Source organism: Natrix helvetica, assembly GCF_964273705.1.
Source record: "Natrix helvetica genome assembly, chromosome: 2".
Taxonomy (NCBI): domain Eukaryota; kingdom Metazoa; phylum Chordata; class Lepidosauria; order Squamata; family Natricidae; genus Natrix; species Natrix helvetica.
Window position 1 is genome coordinate 227,916,250 of NC_138552.1, and position 16,465 is coordinate 227,932,714.

General features: G+C 39.6%; 1 protein-coding gene across 2 annotated transcripts in view; it reads left to right on the forward strand.

The window, feature by feature from the left end:
• Positions 1-11,951: 11,951 nt before the first annotated feature.
• The window catches only part of CDC42EP3 (CDC42 effector protein 3), a 58,758-nt gene continuing 54,244 nt past the window's right edge, over positions 11,952-16,465 (forward strand). The window contains exon 1 of one of the 2 annotated variants that reach the window (XM_081943451.1): positions 11,952-12,123. The gene's annotated coding sequence lies outside the window, so the exon portion shown is untranslated. Of the gene's footprint in view, positions 12,124-12,180; positions 12,455-16,465 lie in introns of those variants that run through there. The other variant, XM_081943452.1, reaches the window with a different exon arrangement.

Genomic DNA, 16,465 nt, shown 5'->3' on the forward strand with positions numbered 1-16,465 from the left:
TTTCAAAATCATCACTATGGCATCTTATGGGCACCTTAACCATTCTTCTTCCCATTTAGAACAAAAAGATGGGGAAATTGACTTTTCACCTTTTGCAATGGCAACAAACCCCAGCCCAGATTCTCAGAGACAATCCAAATAGAATTGTGGATGATAGAGGCAGGCCCCAATGGAATACACCCTTAAGTGCTCAGAATTTTAGAACCTACTCATTACTACCCCATAATTAAACACAAGTAAGGAGATAGCAAAATTTGGTTTACATAAATTCTGTGTTCCTACCTTTAAACCCTGACCATCAGATATGAGAATATGTCAGGCCTTACTCATATAAGGAATGTGAGATCTGATTGTGAAATCTAAGCTCAACACTGGAAACCACATAGGATACCTTTCACAAATCCTTCACTACAAACACTCTTTATAACCAGCAAAGCTCATGTAAAACAACTCTTTACCAGCCCACATCCCCACCCAGCTGACTACAGCATTTCCTAATTAGGTTGCATTCAATCTGTATAATGGCCTGTTAGTAATAGATGTGGTACTAGAGGGTAATCTCCACCGATATTACTCACTTCCTAGGAATGTAGGGCAGAAGCTGCTTTCCAAGCTCAGACTAAGAACAATGAAACAAAAGCTGATTAATAAAATGGCTTTGTATATACACTGGATGTGGCCATGTCATTGTCTTCCTTACCAGCTGGTAATTGATGATGGTAACGAAGATGACGATATCAAATGGATTGTTTTAAGGTTGTGATGAGCTTCAAGTACCATTTGACAAGTTCTGGCAACAAAGAACTGGAATTGCCTGCTGCATTACAGACTTGAAGGTCTGCATGACTTCCTCTTACATTTTTTTACAACAAAAGCAAAAAAACAAAGTTCTAGTATAAATAATTTCCAGCAAAATTCTTATATATTCTAATTCAAATTAAAAACAGCACATGACTCTATTATTCATTCCAGATGCAGAATGCTTTCAATTAACAAGAAAGAAAAATCTCCAGATACTAAAAAAATATCTATCTATCTATCATCTATCTATCTATCTTCTATCTATCTATCTATCTATCTATCTATCTATCATCTATCTATCTATCTATCTATCTATCTATCTATCTATCTATCTATCTATATCTTCTATTATCTATCAATCATATACCATCTGTCATCTATCTACACACACACACACACACACACACACACACACACACACCCCTACCTCTGGGCTCATGCCCTATCAAAAACAATTGTCCTTTTTAATCAAATCTTTTAAGCTCAATCAGAGGAAAATAATCTGTTCTAGGCACTTAATTCCTTTAAGTACTGTTGGGGAAAGCAATAACTATGCAGCGCCCAGCCTGAAAAAATTCTTGCATCATACTTTCTCTTTCATATTTCCCTGAAAAAGGTCATTTGAGGAGAGTCTATAAAAAGTTAAGATGGTAGCCATAACATTGGACCTCAATCCAAGACCGAGTGGCTGTGGCTACCGGCACCTCGGTTCAGCCAGCTGATTCCATCGCTGGCCATAGGGGGCGAACAATTGCCCCCTGTGGAACGGGCGCGCAATTTGGGCGTCCTCCTTGATGCCCGGCTGTCAATGGATGACCATGTGGCAGCCGTGGCGAGGGGGGCGTTCCACCAGGTTCGCCTGGTGCGCCAATTGCGCCCCCTACTGGACCGGGATGCCCTACGCACGGTCACTCATGCGCTGGTGACGTCCCGCCTGGATTACTGCAACGCTCTCTACATGGGGCTGCCCTTGGGACGCGCCCGGAGACTGCAGTTGGTTCAGAACGCAGCCGCGCGGGCTGTGATGGGGAGTACGAGGTACTCCCACGTAACACCTCTCCTGCGCGAGCTGCACTGGCTACCTGTGGTTTTTCGGGTGCGTTTCAAGGTGCTGATTACCATCTTTAAAGCGCTCCATGGCACGGGACCTAGTTACTTGCGGGATCGCATCCTCCCACATACATCCCTGCGGCCAATTCGCTCACACAGGGAGGGACTTCTCCTGGTGCCGTCCACTAGGCAATGCCAACGGGCGACACCAAGGAGTAGGGCCTTCTCTGTGATGGGCCCAACCCTCTGGAATGACCTCCCCCCCGACATTAGAACCACTTCTGACCTCCGCTCCTTCCGGCAAAAATTGAAGACTCACCTGTTCCGATTAGCAGGCCTGGCATAATTACAACTGTCCCTCCTGGCAAATGTATTATTATCTGGTTATTTTAGGGTTTTTAATCTGTTGTGTCCGTTTTAGGGATTTTAAAAAATTATATTTATTCAGCTTTGTACAGTTCTTTTAATTGCATTTTAACCTCCTCCAAACTGTACATATTTAATATTTAATTTTTTATTGTATTTTTGTGATATTCTCTATGGACTGTACACCGCCCCGAGTCCCTTCTGGGAGAGGGGGCGGTCTAGAAGCACAAATAAATAAATAAAATAAATAAATAATTGATTCACATAAAAAGGGGGGTGTTCAGTCATGTGGTTGAGGATGCCTTTCTGACTTTTTAAAGCTTCTTTCCTCTGTCCCTGTAGATCAGGGATGTCAAACTCCCAGCCCATGGGCCAGATGCATCACGCACTGGCTATGCCTATGCCCGGTTTAGCAAAGTGGGTGGGAAATCATGATACGTCATGTGACGCTGCCGTGATGACATGAATTTGACACCCCTGCTGTAGATATTCCTATCCCTATATGCTGAGATTATCTCTGGTCATTCTTTGGAAGATCTTCTTCCTCGGTTAGTTTTAACTTTGTTGGTTTATTATGTTTTTATTTATTTTCATGGGCTTTCCCTGTATTTTTTTTAAAATGCATCATATCCATTTAGGTAATATATATTTTGAAGACACTATAAGAAATCTTTAGGGTCCCAGCTATGGCAGAGATTCAACAGCTGGCTTTGTTAAAACTGGCATGGTGGAGATGTTGAGTTCAGCAACTTAAGGTTACAATTAAATATGGCAAATCTTCACGTCCAGGGAGGTAGTAAACCCCACAGCTGCTTGGTCTTTCCAAGATTGGCCAGAAGACTGTTCTCCCATATCCAAATTCCAACTGCCCCCAAGCACTGGGAAACAACCTTAGCTTCACCCATTTGGCCCAGAGCCGATGTACAGCTTAGGTACATTTGGGTACTGATAATATCACATCCCATGCTGGCAGGTGACCTCCCCAGGTGGTTTTATGTTAAATAGAAATGAAAAGACAGTGGAGTTCTAGAGCATCCATATGGCAGGGACTTGATCTCTCTCTCTCTCCTCCTACCAATTTTGAATTGAATCAGCCTCAGAGGAAGGAAGAGAATTATTGAAGAAGAATGCTTCCAAGTCCCCTCAATTGGTCCAGAAAGATACTGTGATTGATTATATTGAAGTCTGCTGAGCAATCATGGAAGATCAGGATGGCTATACTATCCGAATCACTCTGAGCTCACCAAAAGTCTGCTAAGTGCATCTCACTACTATAATCAGATCTGAATCCTGACTTAAAAGAATTCAGAGTCACTTTGTCCCAGTGGCCTTTGTAGATGTAAACTGACCTCCTTCTCCATAACCTTCCCCAAACAGGGAAGTTGGATGAAAATTGTCCATAACTGTTGGATCCAGCAAATGCCTCTTAAGAATGATAAGAACTATAAACATTTGTTATAGGCTTAGAACATTGAAACAAAGTCACGGGAGCTATGAACAAACTGTTCAAACTTCTTGTGGTTTATAGTTATTTTTGCCTACTGCTATTACTCAATAAAGAAAAAAACAGGCATATTTTTTCATCATAATCAAGTAGATTGTATAAAGAATTTCCTTTTCTTCAAGGCAAGGGGACACAGCCAAGTTTTTAGTACCCCACATATAGCAAAGATGCAATTGTTGGCTTTGTTGAAACCAGCATAGCAAAGAAGCAAATATATAAAGTCAAACCAAAAGGACACAAGAAGAGAGGGGGAAATCCTATCGTAGCTGCTTGCTTGTTGCTTGTTGTTCTTGCCTTAAAACCACCTCCTTTTTTTAAAAAAATGCAGTCTTTATGATCAGTGGGGGGTAATGTCCATTCAGTAGCTATCAGTTCGTAAAAGAATCTCTAGTTCTTTGTGGAAGAAATATTTCTTATGCAACACAGGTCCCAAATGGAATTCTGCATGCTGATAAATTAAGACCAAGATGTTTCCTATTTAGAAAGGGCTTGAGGGAATGGTAAACCTGCCTTCCTTGATTTGGGATAGATCCGGAACATAGATTGCTGAAGCAAAGGGTACGTTATGATTTAGACTTACTTTTTTTGTCTCAGTTTAAATCAGCTTCAAGAAAGCTGACAGGTAGTTAGGAGAGGCCTGGTGAGGGCCTCCTTTGGTCTCCCATGATAAAGGATATAGCCCAGACTGGTTCTAACAATTCTTTTGGGCTAGCTATTGCCCTTCTACACAACCACCATGGTTCTTTTGTTTCCATGCTGGCATATATGTTTTTTTTAGAAATTAGCAAAGTCTTAGGAAAAAAAAAATAATTTGCAGGTTTTCCCTGTGCTTTGTAATTAGGGTTCTTTGTGTTTCTTTGTAAGTAATCTACTTGCTCCCACCTAAAACAAATGCTTACTACTGAAGGATTAAATGGATAATGGAGGCAAAGCAAGCCATACATCCACAGACTTTGTATACTTATCGGGTATGAGACAAAACACTTCCTATTGCCATTGAAAGTTGGGACAATCAGCCAATCTGTCCTGAAGGAGTTTTGTTTTGAGTTCACAAGATAATCATACAGTATCTGCACATAAATGTTTTTAATGTATTATGTATCCCTAGGAAACAACCTGGTAGGATCTTTAACACACATCTAACTCATCTCTCTTAACAAGTCCGGTGTGCACTGGCTTCAGTATTCTTAGGGGGGAATATCTTTACATGAAAACAGTATATCCATTGGTCTTCATGCAGGAAAAAATATGCATGAAGCTGCCTTTGGAGCTAAAGACGCTGAGGATAAATACTATTTCAAAGTAATGATTAATTTTGGACTGGAACAAGTTGGCATTTAGTATTTAACTATGCAAAGAAGCAGCTCTGGAAACATAGTTACTATAAAAGCAGCAGAAATTGCCTAGCCCACTGGATATTGAGGACTCTCATGACATTCACGCTGTCTGGAAATCATGCACACCAGCAGAAAATTGCGAGATGCCCTCGGTCTATGGTTACTTCTGCTGAAGAACCAGTTTTACTGCAGTTGAGGATATACCAAACCACTCAGCATCCATTCATCCTGAAATAGAAAGAGGGTCTTTGGGAATGGCAACTTGCATTGTAATCTACAAATATGTAAACACTAAAGACTAAAGTATAAATGGCCCAAAAATTTGAAGGCCACATCAACTGGTAATTTGGAAGCTGCAATTCTTGAGGGCACCAACTTGTGGAAATTTTGAGCAATGAAAAGGCATTTCCCCATTTTTATGATAATATTTTGAATTGCAATAGTGTAATTCAAAATAAGAAATTGCTACGGTAGGAGATTAATGATAATATAAAACTCTAGGAACTGGTTCATAGCCTTCTAGATAGTTTTCAAACTGTGTGTTAGATATTCAGTTTAATATTTTTCAGAGAGGGGTTTCTTTTAAATAATCAGAGTCAACCACATATACAAACTTTGTATTATCTTTAATAGTTTTAAATATAAAAAGAATGAAAATGAAATCCAGATTGGGATTTTCTGTTTTTAAAATGGCATGAGATGATATCTATCAGCCTAGAGAAGTACAACAAACTTTATATCCAAATGAAAAAAATGTGTAGGCAGTTTGTCAGAGGAAATTTGACACATTTTCTAAATGGCTTTTATTTTCTGTTTGTCATATCCTAATACAATTTCCTTGGGAAGCTCAGATTTTCCTCACACTCAAGTTATTTATAGCTGGGACAAGCAGGCTTTTTAACCAGGCCAAATCAGCAGCACTGAATCTCTTGGAGCTAATTTGCCCTTTCCTACAACATGCTCCTTTTATGCTGGGTTTAGAAGCAAAATTATCACATTGAAGAAACTTGTGCTGTTCTAAGAGGTCAACTTCAAACAAAGTACCTTGGTGATTTCTTATCTTGTTCTTGACCCCAAACACAAACTTATCTGATAAAAAACAGATTTATGTAGAACAGATATTCTTTGCAATGTTATGCTGACTACATAAACTGAAAGAGGAAAAAATATGGATAACTGACTCAAGTGGATGGAAGCAGATTACCAACAACCCTAGTTCTATGAAACTTTCAATTGGAGAACAATTATGAAAGCTAGTGATGAATATGGAATACAATATATAGTTCATCAGAAGGCATTTCCTATTTCCCCTGTGAGCAATTTCCACAGCATATTTTAAGATTGATCTATTTTTGTGAGATCTAAGCAGATGTTCTCCTCTTGTGGAAAAATATTAAATTAAGTCACTTCTAAGGATCCGTCTCTATTAAACTATCAATTCACCTAATGAAAAACCTTTCTTAATGCAGTTTGGACAACCAGCAGCTCATAGATATGAATAACTACACAATCCTTTGTTTTGTTTGTTTTTTGCAGTTCCAGAATACCTCTCATAGTGTGTTGCCAAACTTCACAGGAAGCCAGGTTTAACCTGAAGAAAACATTTACTTTCAACTTTTATTGCAATATAGTTTATTAGAAATATCTTTAATGCACTGCAATGTAATGCCATATACAATCATGTATAGTATTTTTCTTTAGAGTCAAAGAACATTATTACAGTATTTAATGTCTAATAATGAGATATTCATCTGCATTATGCTTTTAATAGAATGAGAAGCATTTTGAGAATGCTATATAAGGAGGTGGTTTTAGATGTTATTAGAAGTACCAAGAAACCTTTCTGGGATTGTCTCCATTTTTCATTTCATTATTACAATAATCTCTGTAAAAAAAACCTATCACATGACATATAGTTTGCATAATTCTCTTCAAATAGCTAAAGTACATAAAATTGAAGTTTGAAGTTTTCATGTGTCTACTCATTGATATTCTGATAAATGTCAATACTAGTTTTAAAATCCTTTGTTAAGAGTTCCCCTCCCCCCATAGAAACATAATGTTTAATTAAGAATTAAGGAATTTTATTTGTACATGATGTAGGTTTAGAGTGATGCAAAACTAAATTGTACCTTCAAACTGGGAATCCAACTAACATTAGCTCGTATCAGTGTCTCTGAATCAATTATAACATATATTCTCTTCGCACAATTAAAAACATTTTTAAAATTAGTTTAATTCATGTTCATTTTTTGCAGTGAGTGGAATGAACTACTATATATTTCAAACATAAGAGTCAAGTAAAGAAATGTGTGTATACGTGGGAAAAATACTGTTTCACATCTGAGGTAAAAGAAGTTACATGTATTTTATTCCTGATGCTTGCACTTGGCATGAATATGTTATGTGGAAATGTTTTTTAAAAAAATCTCTCAGTGTAAATAAGACTTGCAGCGTATTTTATATTTTCAGGCCATTACCATTTGGCACTGGATTGCCAGTGCCAAAGGTAACATATTTTGAAAAATGAAACTTAAATAAAACTGTCAAAGTGTGAAGTCTAGGTGTTTGCCAACAGAAATTTCTGAGAGTATGTCATTGGAATAAATTAAACAATGTTAGCTAAGTATTTACAGTATTTATAAAAATTTCTAACCCTTTTTATGCGTTTTCTATCCAGTAACCTGCTAGAAATATCTAGGAAGAAATATCTATTCCTTCCTTCTTTTTTCTTTTTCCTTTCTTTCTTTCCATTTTGGTGAAGCTAATATTATTCCTCTTAAATTGGCACTATTTCCTTTGCCATTTCAAAAATGACCAGGCCATATTTAAAACAGACCCATATGAATGCTAATGTTTATAAAATTGCATGTGTCAAAAGCTTGATTCAGCATTAGCTATGGTGAATGTTTCTCCATGAAGTGTGTCTCCAATAAACACAGTTTTTTTTAAAAAAACCCCAACTCTTGCTGAATATTTTCCAGGTGTACCATTAGGGAGCCAAAACTATCCATAATGTAAGCCTTAAACACACTACGTTTTAAAGAAAACATGTAGAAAGAACATTTGTATGTAAGAATTGATTTACTTGCTTGGATGATATATGTGCACCTGCCAAAATGAAAGAGGGTATGGGAGAGCTTTAACATTACAATAAATTTAAGGTAACAGTGACTACTAAAACTGGCAGTGCAAAAAGACCAGAATTTTGGATTTTGAAGTAGTTATATACCTATTACAAAAGACTCCCAAAAGAGTGATAGTCTTCATGAATCAAAGAAGAGAGGTTGTTTTGCTTGTTTCCAAAGAAAGGTGAAATTGAAGAACTATTTGTTGAGGAAGTTGAAACACTGTATAGCAGTGCTGTCAAATATGCGAATCGCGGGCCAGATGTGTTACACATTGGCCACGCCCATGCCTGGTTAGCAAAGGAGAAAAGTCACGATACATCACGTGAGTTTGACACCCTTGCTATAGGCTCTAGACAGTTGGACATGTTTCCCATTGAAAGCAATGAAGTTAAAGATGTTAGATTTCAAATCCAATACCATGAGTGGAATATGTGTGACTAACATATGAGGTCAATCCAACTCATATTGACTAAAACAACTAAGGTATAATTGATTGAGGAAGAGGAGTATGAACAGTAACAACAATTCAGAGGGAACACAGTATTCAAATGGTATTTTTTCTCCAGTATAATTTACATTGGGAATAGGTAGCATTCTGGGCAGGTGAACACATGTGGAATTTTGAGAATATATTACAAGCTTCCCCACAAAATGGCATCCTAACAGTTCATGATCACAACATGCTTGCTACTTGTTTGTGACTAAAAAGGACATATACGACTGATTTTTCAGACTGTAAAACAAAACTGTCTACTACCATCAGGAGTATGATTGTTTATTACACTCTTCAACAACTTATTACAAAACAAAATGAATGATGAAGCATACAGACTTTCTTGGATAGTGCTTGCTTTTGTATTCTACAAGGTGAGATTAACTGTGTTATCAATACTTGGTCTGTGAAAATTATGAATATGACCCAATTGTTTATCTCAATCAATTAGCCAAGAATGTTGTCAAGTGCCTGGAGGCTACTAGGGGTTGGAAACTGAGGGGGCCTGGAGAGGAATAGGCTCGTGCTACTCTGCTTAGGGGTTGGGGCTACCTTTGGGGCTGAATGGACTGCACTTTTTTAAATTAAGGCCTAGTCCCCAATGTGTGAGGGTTCCTAGTCTCTCAGGTTTTGCTTAAGGAACAAGAGGCATTTATAGCTAGGCAAGTCTGCACAGATCCATCTTGTGTGCCAGCTGTGCCCATTCTTGAACCTCTTGACCCTCTTTACAGTAATTCATGCCTTAGTCATCACATCTGTAGACTATTCCAAAGAACTCTACATTGAGTTGCCTTTGAATATCTCTTGGAAGCTTACAGATGTGGCAATGCAAGTAGTGATGGACAAATATTGTTATGTTCATCTCTTTCAGGTTTTGTCAAGTGCAAGCTGCACTGGTTACTTCCAGGTGCAACTCAAGGTACTTATTAACATTTATACAGCATTACATTACATAGGACCTAATTATCTAAGAGACCATGTATTCCCATAGTTCTTTTCCACTAGATACAATCAGAGATTTGCATGCTCTGGATTCCATCAATTAAATTGTCATCGAGCAGGATTGTGTGCCTTCTCTGTTGTAGCACTTGCCCTTTGCAAAAGCAATCCAGCCGAGATTTGAATTGCTCTTATTCTGCCTGTCTTAAAAGAGTCTTCAAAACATGGCTCTTTTTCCAGGTTTTAAGCTAGAGTGATTGTCAGACCCCTTTAAGTTGGGTGCTAAGTGAGAAAGAGGGTGTTTCCTCTGGATGACTACTGCCATTTTTTATGTTATGATGTCGCTTCCTTTTTTAATTTATAAACAACCCAGAGTAGTTCTGAAGTCAGGCGACCCTAGAATTGCATCTGGTTAAAAAAAAAACAATGTATTTTCTGTACTATGTTAATGAATATATACATTTCTATATATTTATGTAGATCCAAAATACATAGTTGATTTATTTGCATTATAAAATATGAACAATTGAGAATTTCAAGTACTATTCAAGTTTCATTTTGTGAATTGATTCAAAAACATGAAAGCAATTGTTTTCTTCAACTATTTAAAAAAATCAAGCGCAAGCAAACTATCAATAAATATAGTTGGTTGGAGTCATACCTACATTATTTATAACTTACTTTAACTGGATGTTTGCATCAAAATCATGCGAATAATTATTGATGCATTGAGATGTTTTCACAATGTAAAGGCAAGACCTGAAACAGACCATAAGATGGAAAGCAGGGTGGTTGTGTGAATGTGATTAAATCTAGCAATTATATTGTATCAATATCACTACACCAGTGGTGTCAAACTCATGTCGTCACTCTGGTGTCACATGACATATTAAGACTTTCCCCCCCTTCGCTAAACTGAGGGGGAGGGATGTGGCCAGCACGTGATGCATCCAGCCCGCGGCCTGGAGTTTGACAGCCCTGCCCTACGCAGTGGTGGTTGTATGCATCAGAATCCAACTAAAACCTTATGTTCACGGAATGTGTTTGAAGTTCCTTCCTCTGCTTTTAAGTATTGCTTAGGTTTGGATCGTGAGTCTTTTCCCAAAAGAAGGCATGTCAGAGCAAGTCAAGAACATTACCGGAATATTGGTAATTGCTTCCAACTGCTACTGAGTTGAGAACTTTTAAAATAAGGAGAGGTTAGCCAATACTACATTCCATTTCATGTCAATAACCAAGGGAGAAAGATAAAACCTTTGAAGGACTAGCCTCTTGGGTATGTCTAGTTTAATGAAGAGAAGGAGTAAGAGTGACAATAAAGCAGTGTTCCAATATCTCAGAGGCTGCCCCAAAGAAGAAAGAGTCAAGCTATTCTCCAAAGCACCTGAAGGCAGGACAAGAAGCAATGGATGGAAACTAATCAAGGAGAGAAGCAACCTAGAACTAAGGAGAAATGTCCTGTTAGTTAGAACAATTAATCAGTGGAACAACTTGCCTCCCAAATGCTTCAACACTGGATGTTTTTAAGAAGATGTTGGATAACCAATTGTCTGAAATGGTACGGTATCCTGCCTGAGCAATGGGTTGGACCAGAAGACCTCCAAGGTCCCTTCCAACTCAGTTATTCCATACCATACCGTTCCATTCTCATTTTCTCAAACTTGTAGGTGTGAACGTTTCTAATAGTGTAGTAGTAGTTAAAGGCAATTTTCAACGTGATTAGAAGCTGCTTTTCTATTCTACTCTCCCTAGCCTAGTAGGATCCTCAAGCTCTCCTACCGCCCAGTTCGTCCAGAAGTAAAGACTTCACTAGCCCAGAACCCAGTGACGTCACTCCACCTCTGGCCACTCAGTCCTGTAGTAGCGCGGTCTCGGGGTCGTCCTCCCTCTGCCTCCACACAACCCCCAGCCCACGCCGCTCGCTCATCAGGCAGACGGAGGCAGCGCCTCGCCTACTGCCATCTGAGCCGGCCTGCCCCTCTAAGAAAGACCGGAACCTCGGTTCCTTCTGCATTCTTTCAGCGGCGCTGCTCTTGCTGACGAGGCGAGAAGAGGCAACCGCCTTCGCAAACCTGCCGCCGACGCCTCGTCTCCCATTCCCTCTTCTGGCTAAGGCTGGCGCCGAGACCGAACAGTTTTCCCCGTCAGGGGGCGACGCAGCTACTAGAGAGTGAAGGGAGGAGAGAGAGAGGAGGAGGAGGAGGAGAAAGCGCCGCTGAAGGCGGGCGCTCCTAGGTGACAAGCGGTCACAGGTGCTGCGGCCGCCTTGAAACACAGGAGAGGCGCCTCCGTGCTCCAACCAGCTGCTGCTGCTGCTGCTGCTGCCGCCACCACTGCCGTCTCTGCCTGCCTTCGGGTGGCAGCTGCCGCCGCCGCTGTTACAGTTCCTGCTGCTCTTGAGCCGGAGGCGTGCAGGAGTGTTAGCGCGAGCTCGGCATCTTGTGCGCGCGAGCGCGCGCTCTCGAGAAAACGAGAGATCGAAGGAGAGCGAAGCGAAATCCTGTAAGTTGCTTGGTGCTCCCGCCGCCGCCGCTGGAGCTGCTGCTCTCGCTGGACTGGTGCAATTGCCTCTCTTTGCAAGGCGCGACTGTCCCTTGGATGTGTATATATATATGCAAATATATATATTTGCCCGCCGCTTTGCTGTTGCCGCACGGCTGTAGCTCAACCGGCAGAGAGAGAGAGAGAGAGAGAACGGGTTGGGGCTTCGCAGGTCGCGCGCGCCCACTGCAAACGGGTTCAAGACATGGCAAGGCGCTGAATTGTCTGGCTAGGAGGGACGAGGACCAGGCGGGTTCTCTCTCCTCCGTCCCTCACCCCTCAATCCGGCCTGGTAGGATATGATTTTTTGATAACCCACATTTCTTTTGGCGCGTGCAACCCGGAACGAGGAGGGCGCGGGGAGCCGCCCAGTGCTTGTAAGGATGGAGGTTGCTTTGTGTGCGAGATCGGTGGATTCCGACGTTGGGGATAACTAGAGGGACTCGGCAGGTGGGGGGGGGCGGGGACCGAGTTCGCAATTAGCTGAGGAGACACCAGAGCAAAGGGAGGAGGAGGCTGGGCTGTGGAAAAAGATTGGCAGAATAAGCACGGATTTTGCCTAGAGAGCTATGGACAGATGTATTGCCAGAATGGGCTTCCTCGTTTGGTTTTTATTTTTTAGCCGTATTTGATTTTTAGCCGTAGCGGGCACGTGGTTGTGAATGGCTACGCTATCTGTTCACAGCCTGATGGGGAGATCTGATATTTCCAAACCGCACTTCCCTTCCTTATGTGGAGCTAATATGCATGCCCTTTTCACATCCAGATTCATAACGTAATAATATAAACAGCCGATGGTATCCAGAAAAAGAAAAAGAAAATATAATCAGTGACTAACTACTAGGAGATAAAGAGCCTGAGGCAATATGTATTGTCCACTCTATCTTATTTGGAAATTCTGTGAGCTTAGTTAGGAGTTTAATCTGAAAGAGACTGATTAAAATCATCTAGGGTGGCTTTCAGCTGGGGAAAGATATTTTACATTGAGCCATAATAGGATGAGCTTTATTTTTGCCTCTCATGATGCCTGAACAAGAAATTGATGTTTAGAATTCTGTGTGAACCAAGCCATAGCTCAGCAAATCTTGATTGGGGAATGAAACTTAGCTTAGTAATATATCTGCAAATTAGTTACCAGCCACTATGCTGGGAAGTGCTAGAGATCAGCATTTATGCTCTACAGAGAAACATGCTTACTATGGATGACAGGTCCCACTGCAGCACAATTGCTTTTCTGTAATAAAACAAAGAACCAAATATGAGAGAATGTTATAACAAAGTTTACTAAGAGCCTCAAGTGAACATCTTCATCCCCGTTTAGGACATTTTAATCATCTTCCAATGGACAAAGCTGTTGTTGTGTTTGAAAGATACCAGGCATGAGGCCACTGTTGTTCAATGCTGCAGTTTCTTGAAATATTATACTTCTTTCCTAGACTTGTTCCATTCTCACAGCATGGAGATATTGGACTGAGGTGAAATTCTTATTTTTTAAGCATCTGAGTAGGGTGAAAAATAACAGGATTAGCTTTGTCTCCTGACCTCAGTTTTGCCAAGTAGATATTCCTTACAAATCTACATTGCAATTCTTTCCTTCAAAAATACGTTGTTGTTATTATTTTTTAAATCCACACTGTAACTTTTGAAAGAGTGTTCTTTTTGCCCTCTTTCTTTTTTTAACTCTGGATTTCTGGGTGGACAAGTTTAAAAATAAACGTCTGCTCAAACACTGGATTATTGTATAGCCAAGCAGCTGTGATCTTAACTGCCTCAAAGGAAAGGACGGAGAGCACAGAAAACTGAAAGTGAGCACATGGCCCAAATCCTGTAAGATAAAACTTAGATCTCATAAACCTAGAGAGATGCCATATTTCTTCAGCTAAAGGAGCTGACATATTTTTTTTCAACCCTGCTGTGATGGTAATCAATTTGAAAGGAAGTTTCAAATGAAAGGAAGAAGGTGCTACTTTAGCTGAGTTCTGCTCACTGTTATTTTCATGAGCGTCTTGGTTAGAATATTTCTCTGTATTTTCAACTGTTACTAATGGCCATTTCAAAAAGTGGCTCTTGGATTCATTTGTCCTTAAATATCAATGTAAAATCTGCATGAGCTAAGATGAAAGCTTTATATTTTGCTCTCTATCCTGTGTTAACATTTGCAAGTGGAACGAATGGTCAAGAGGGGATCGTGAAACAGAAATGTCTTTTGGGCCCAACATTCTTCAGCCTGAGTCAGCCAGACACTCCTAGAAAGCTCCTGAATAGATGTAGCTATTCTGCTTATAGACAAAGAGAGAATAGATAGCTATTCTAGTGATCATGCAAATGCCGCCCAGAGTTGCTTCTTTTGGGATGGAGGGTCATATAAATGTGATTAATAAAAGAAATAAAAATAAATACAAGAGCTATAAAGCCTGTCTTCCGAGGTATTTGTGCTAGTGCCAGAAGATATCTGATTTGAAATTCTGGAAAGTTTCTTGAGAAATATAATCCCACAGGTGAAGGTTGAGCATTAGAGGCGTGACCTTGGTAACTTTGCATTACCGATGTGGTAAATAAAGGGTGTGCTTGAACCCCATAATTGGAGTGAATTGGAATGAAAATGGTCTTACAGCAAGTACAACAACCTAGAGGTAGCTTGGACAGTAATGGATTTCTAATTCAGCAACATTTAGGAGGTCACAGGTTTCTTATCACTGTTATATAAGAATGCTGGGCCCTGAACGTTAAGGGTAGGGTCTTCTGACACTCCAGAGAGAGGCATCCACAGAATCCAATGGTTTTGTCAGAATAACCAAATTAGCGGTGTGCCCTTATGAACATTAAAGACAATGTATATACAAAAGACTGAGGCTGAGCTTGTATCACAATGTTACACCGTCCACCATGTGCCTTCTAATGGATACCTATGTCTTCAGCAGTTTTCAATCATTTTGTCCTCAGAACTCCTTTACATACTATGATTGGGTTATGGTGTTTATGGGTTATATCTACCACTATTGTACTACTGAAATAGAAATTAAAATTTAGAAATGTTAACATATTTATTTGATGTTGTAGACCCCCTGAAGGAGTGATATCCCCCAGGGATCCCCAAGGCAAATTTTGGGAACTGCTGTACTAGACTTTAGCTGAGGCTTTGGGAAACTGGAATTCAGGAACCTCTGAGAGTCATGGGATCTTCATTCCCAGTTAATTTAATCCCATACATTAATTGAGTTGGAACATACAGTACTTCATTTTATCTGTAGTATTTTAGTTTGTGTCATCTGAAAAATAATGATGTGTGTTCTTAAAGCTATTTGTCATTTTCTTGCATCTAGGTTTAGCCCTATATTTTTTCCAACTTCGTAGCTGCTTTTAGATGCAGTATTTAATTATAGATGGGATGCAGCAATTAAATTGTCAGAGTGTCATCCTGTCAGAGTACGGGTTAATTTTATTCAATTGCCTATGGCAATTTCCCTATATTCACTCTCTGTTCTTGACAATTTAGTAGTGAGGCTTGCATTTATAGAGATGGCAAACACATTCATACAAATGACACTGAACTGGAGGCTGTCAGTTAAAACAGAGGGTAGGAACAATAATGCATCTGGTAGATGGATCATTCTGTGCTCTTAAAGGAATATGTCAATTCAATTGTATATGTGGGTCAAGACTTGATCTGTTTTATTAGTTTTATCTACTCTTCCATAATCCATCATTGTCCGTCAGAAAGGGCAAAATCAAATTTTAGCTTGATGTTCAAGCAAAAGAATAAGTTTCAATAATAACTTTTAAAAATATTTGGCAGAATTTCATTGTCCATACTCATCTGAACTGATTGGAATTATTCATCTTTATAGACTTCTAGCCATTTAAAATATGCTTCTAACCATTTTATATGCTGAGTTCAACTAAGTTTGCTTAGTGTAAAAATTGTCAAGCGTTCACAAGATACTCCGCTCCTTCCGTATTAAGCTGAAGACCCACCTATTTCAAGCAGCTGGCCTGGCTCAACTCTGATCTAACCATATCGCTCCTGACGGGTTTTTAACTGGGTATTTTAATTATATTTAATTTCTAGGGGTTTTAAATACTGTATTTTAATTGTTTTATCAATCGACCTCCTCCTTGTGTATGTTTCAGTGTATGTCTTTGTTATATGTTTGTTTTGTTTACATATTTATTTCGTATGTTTCGTTGTACGCCGCCCCGAGTCCTTCGGGAGAGGGTGCGGCTAAGAAATAAATATATTATTATTATTATTATTATTATACTGTGTCATAGTTCTCAATACAATAGGTTTAAAGAAAATCAG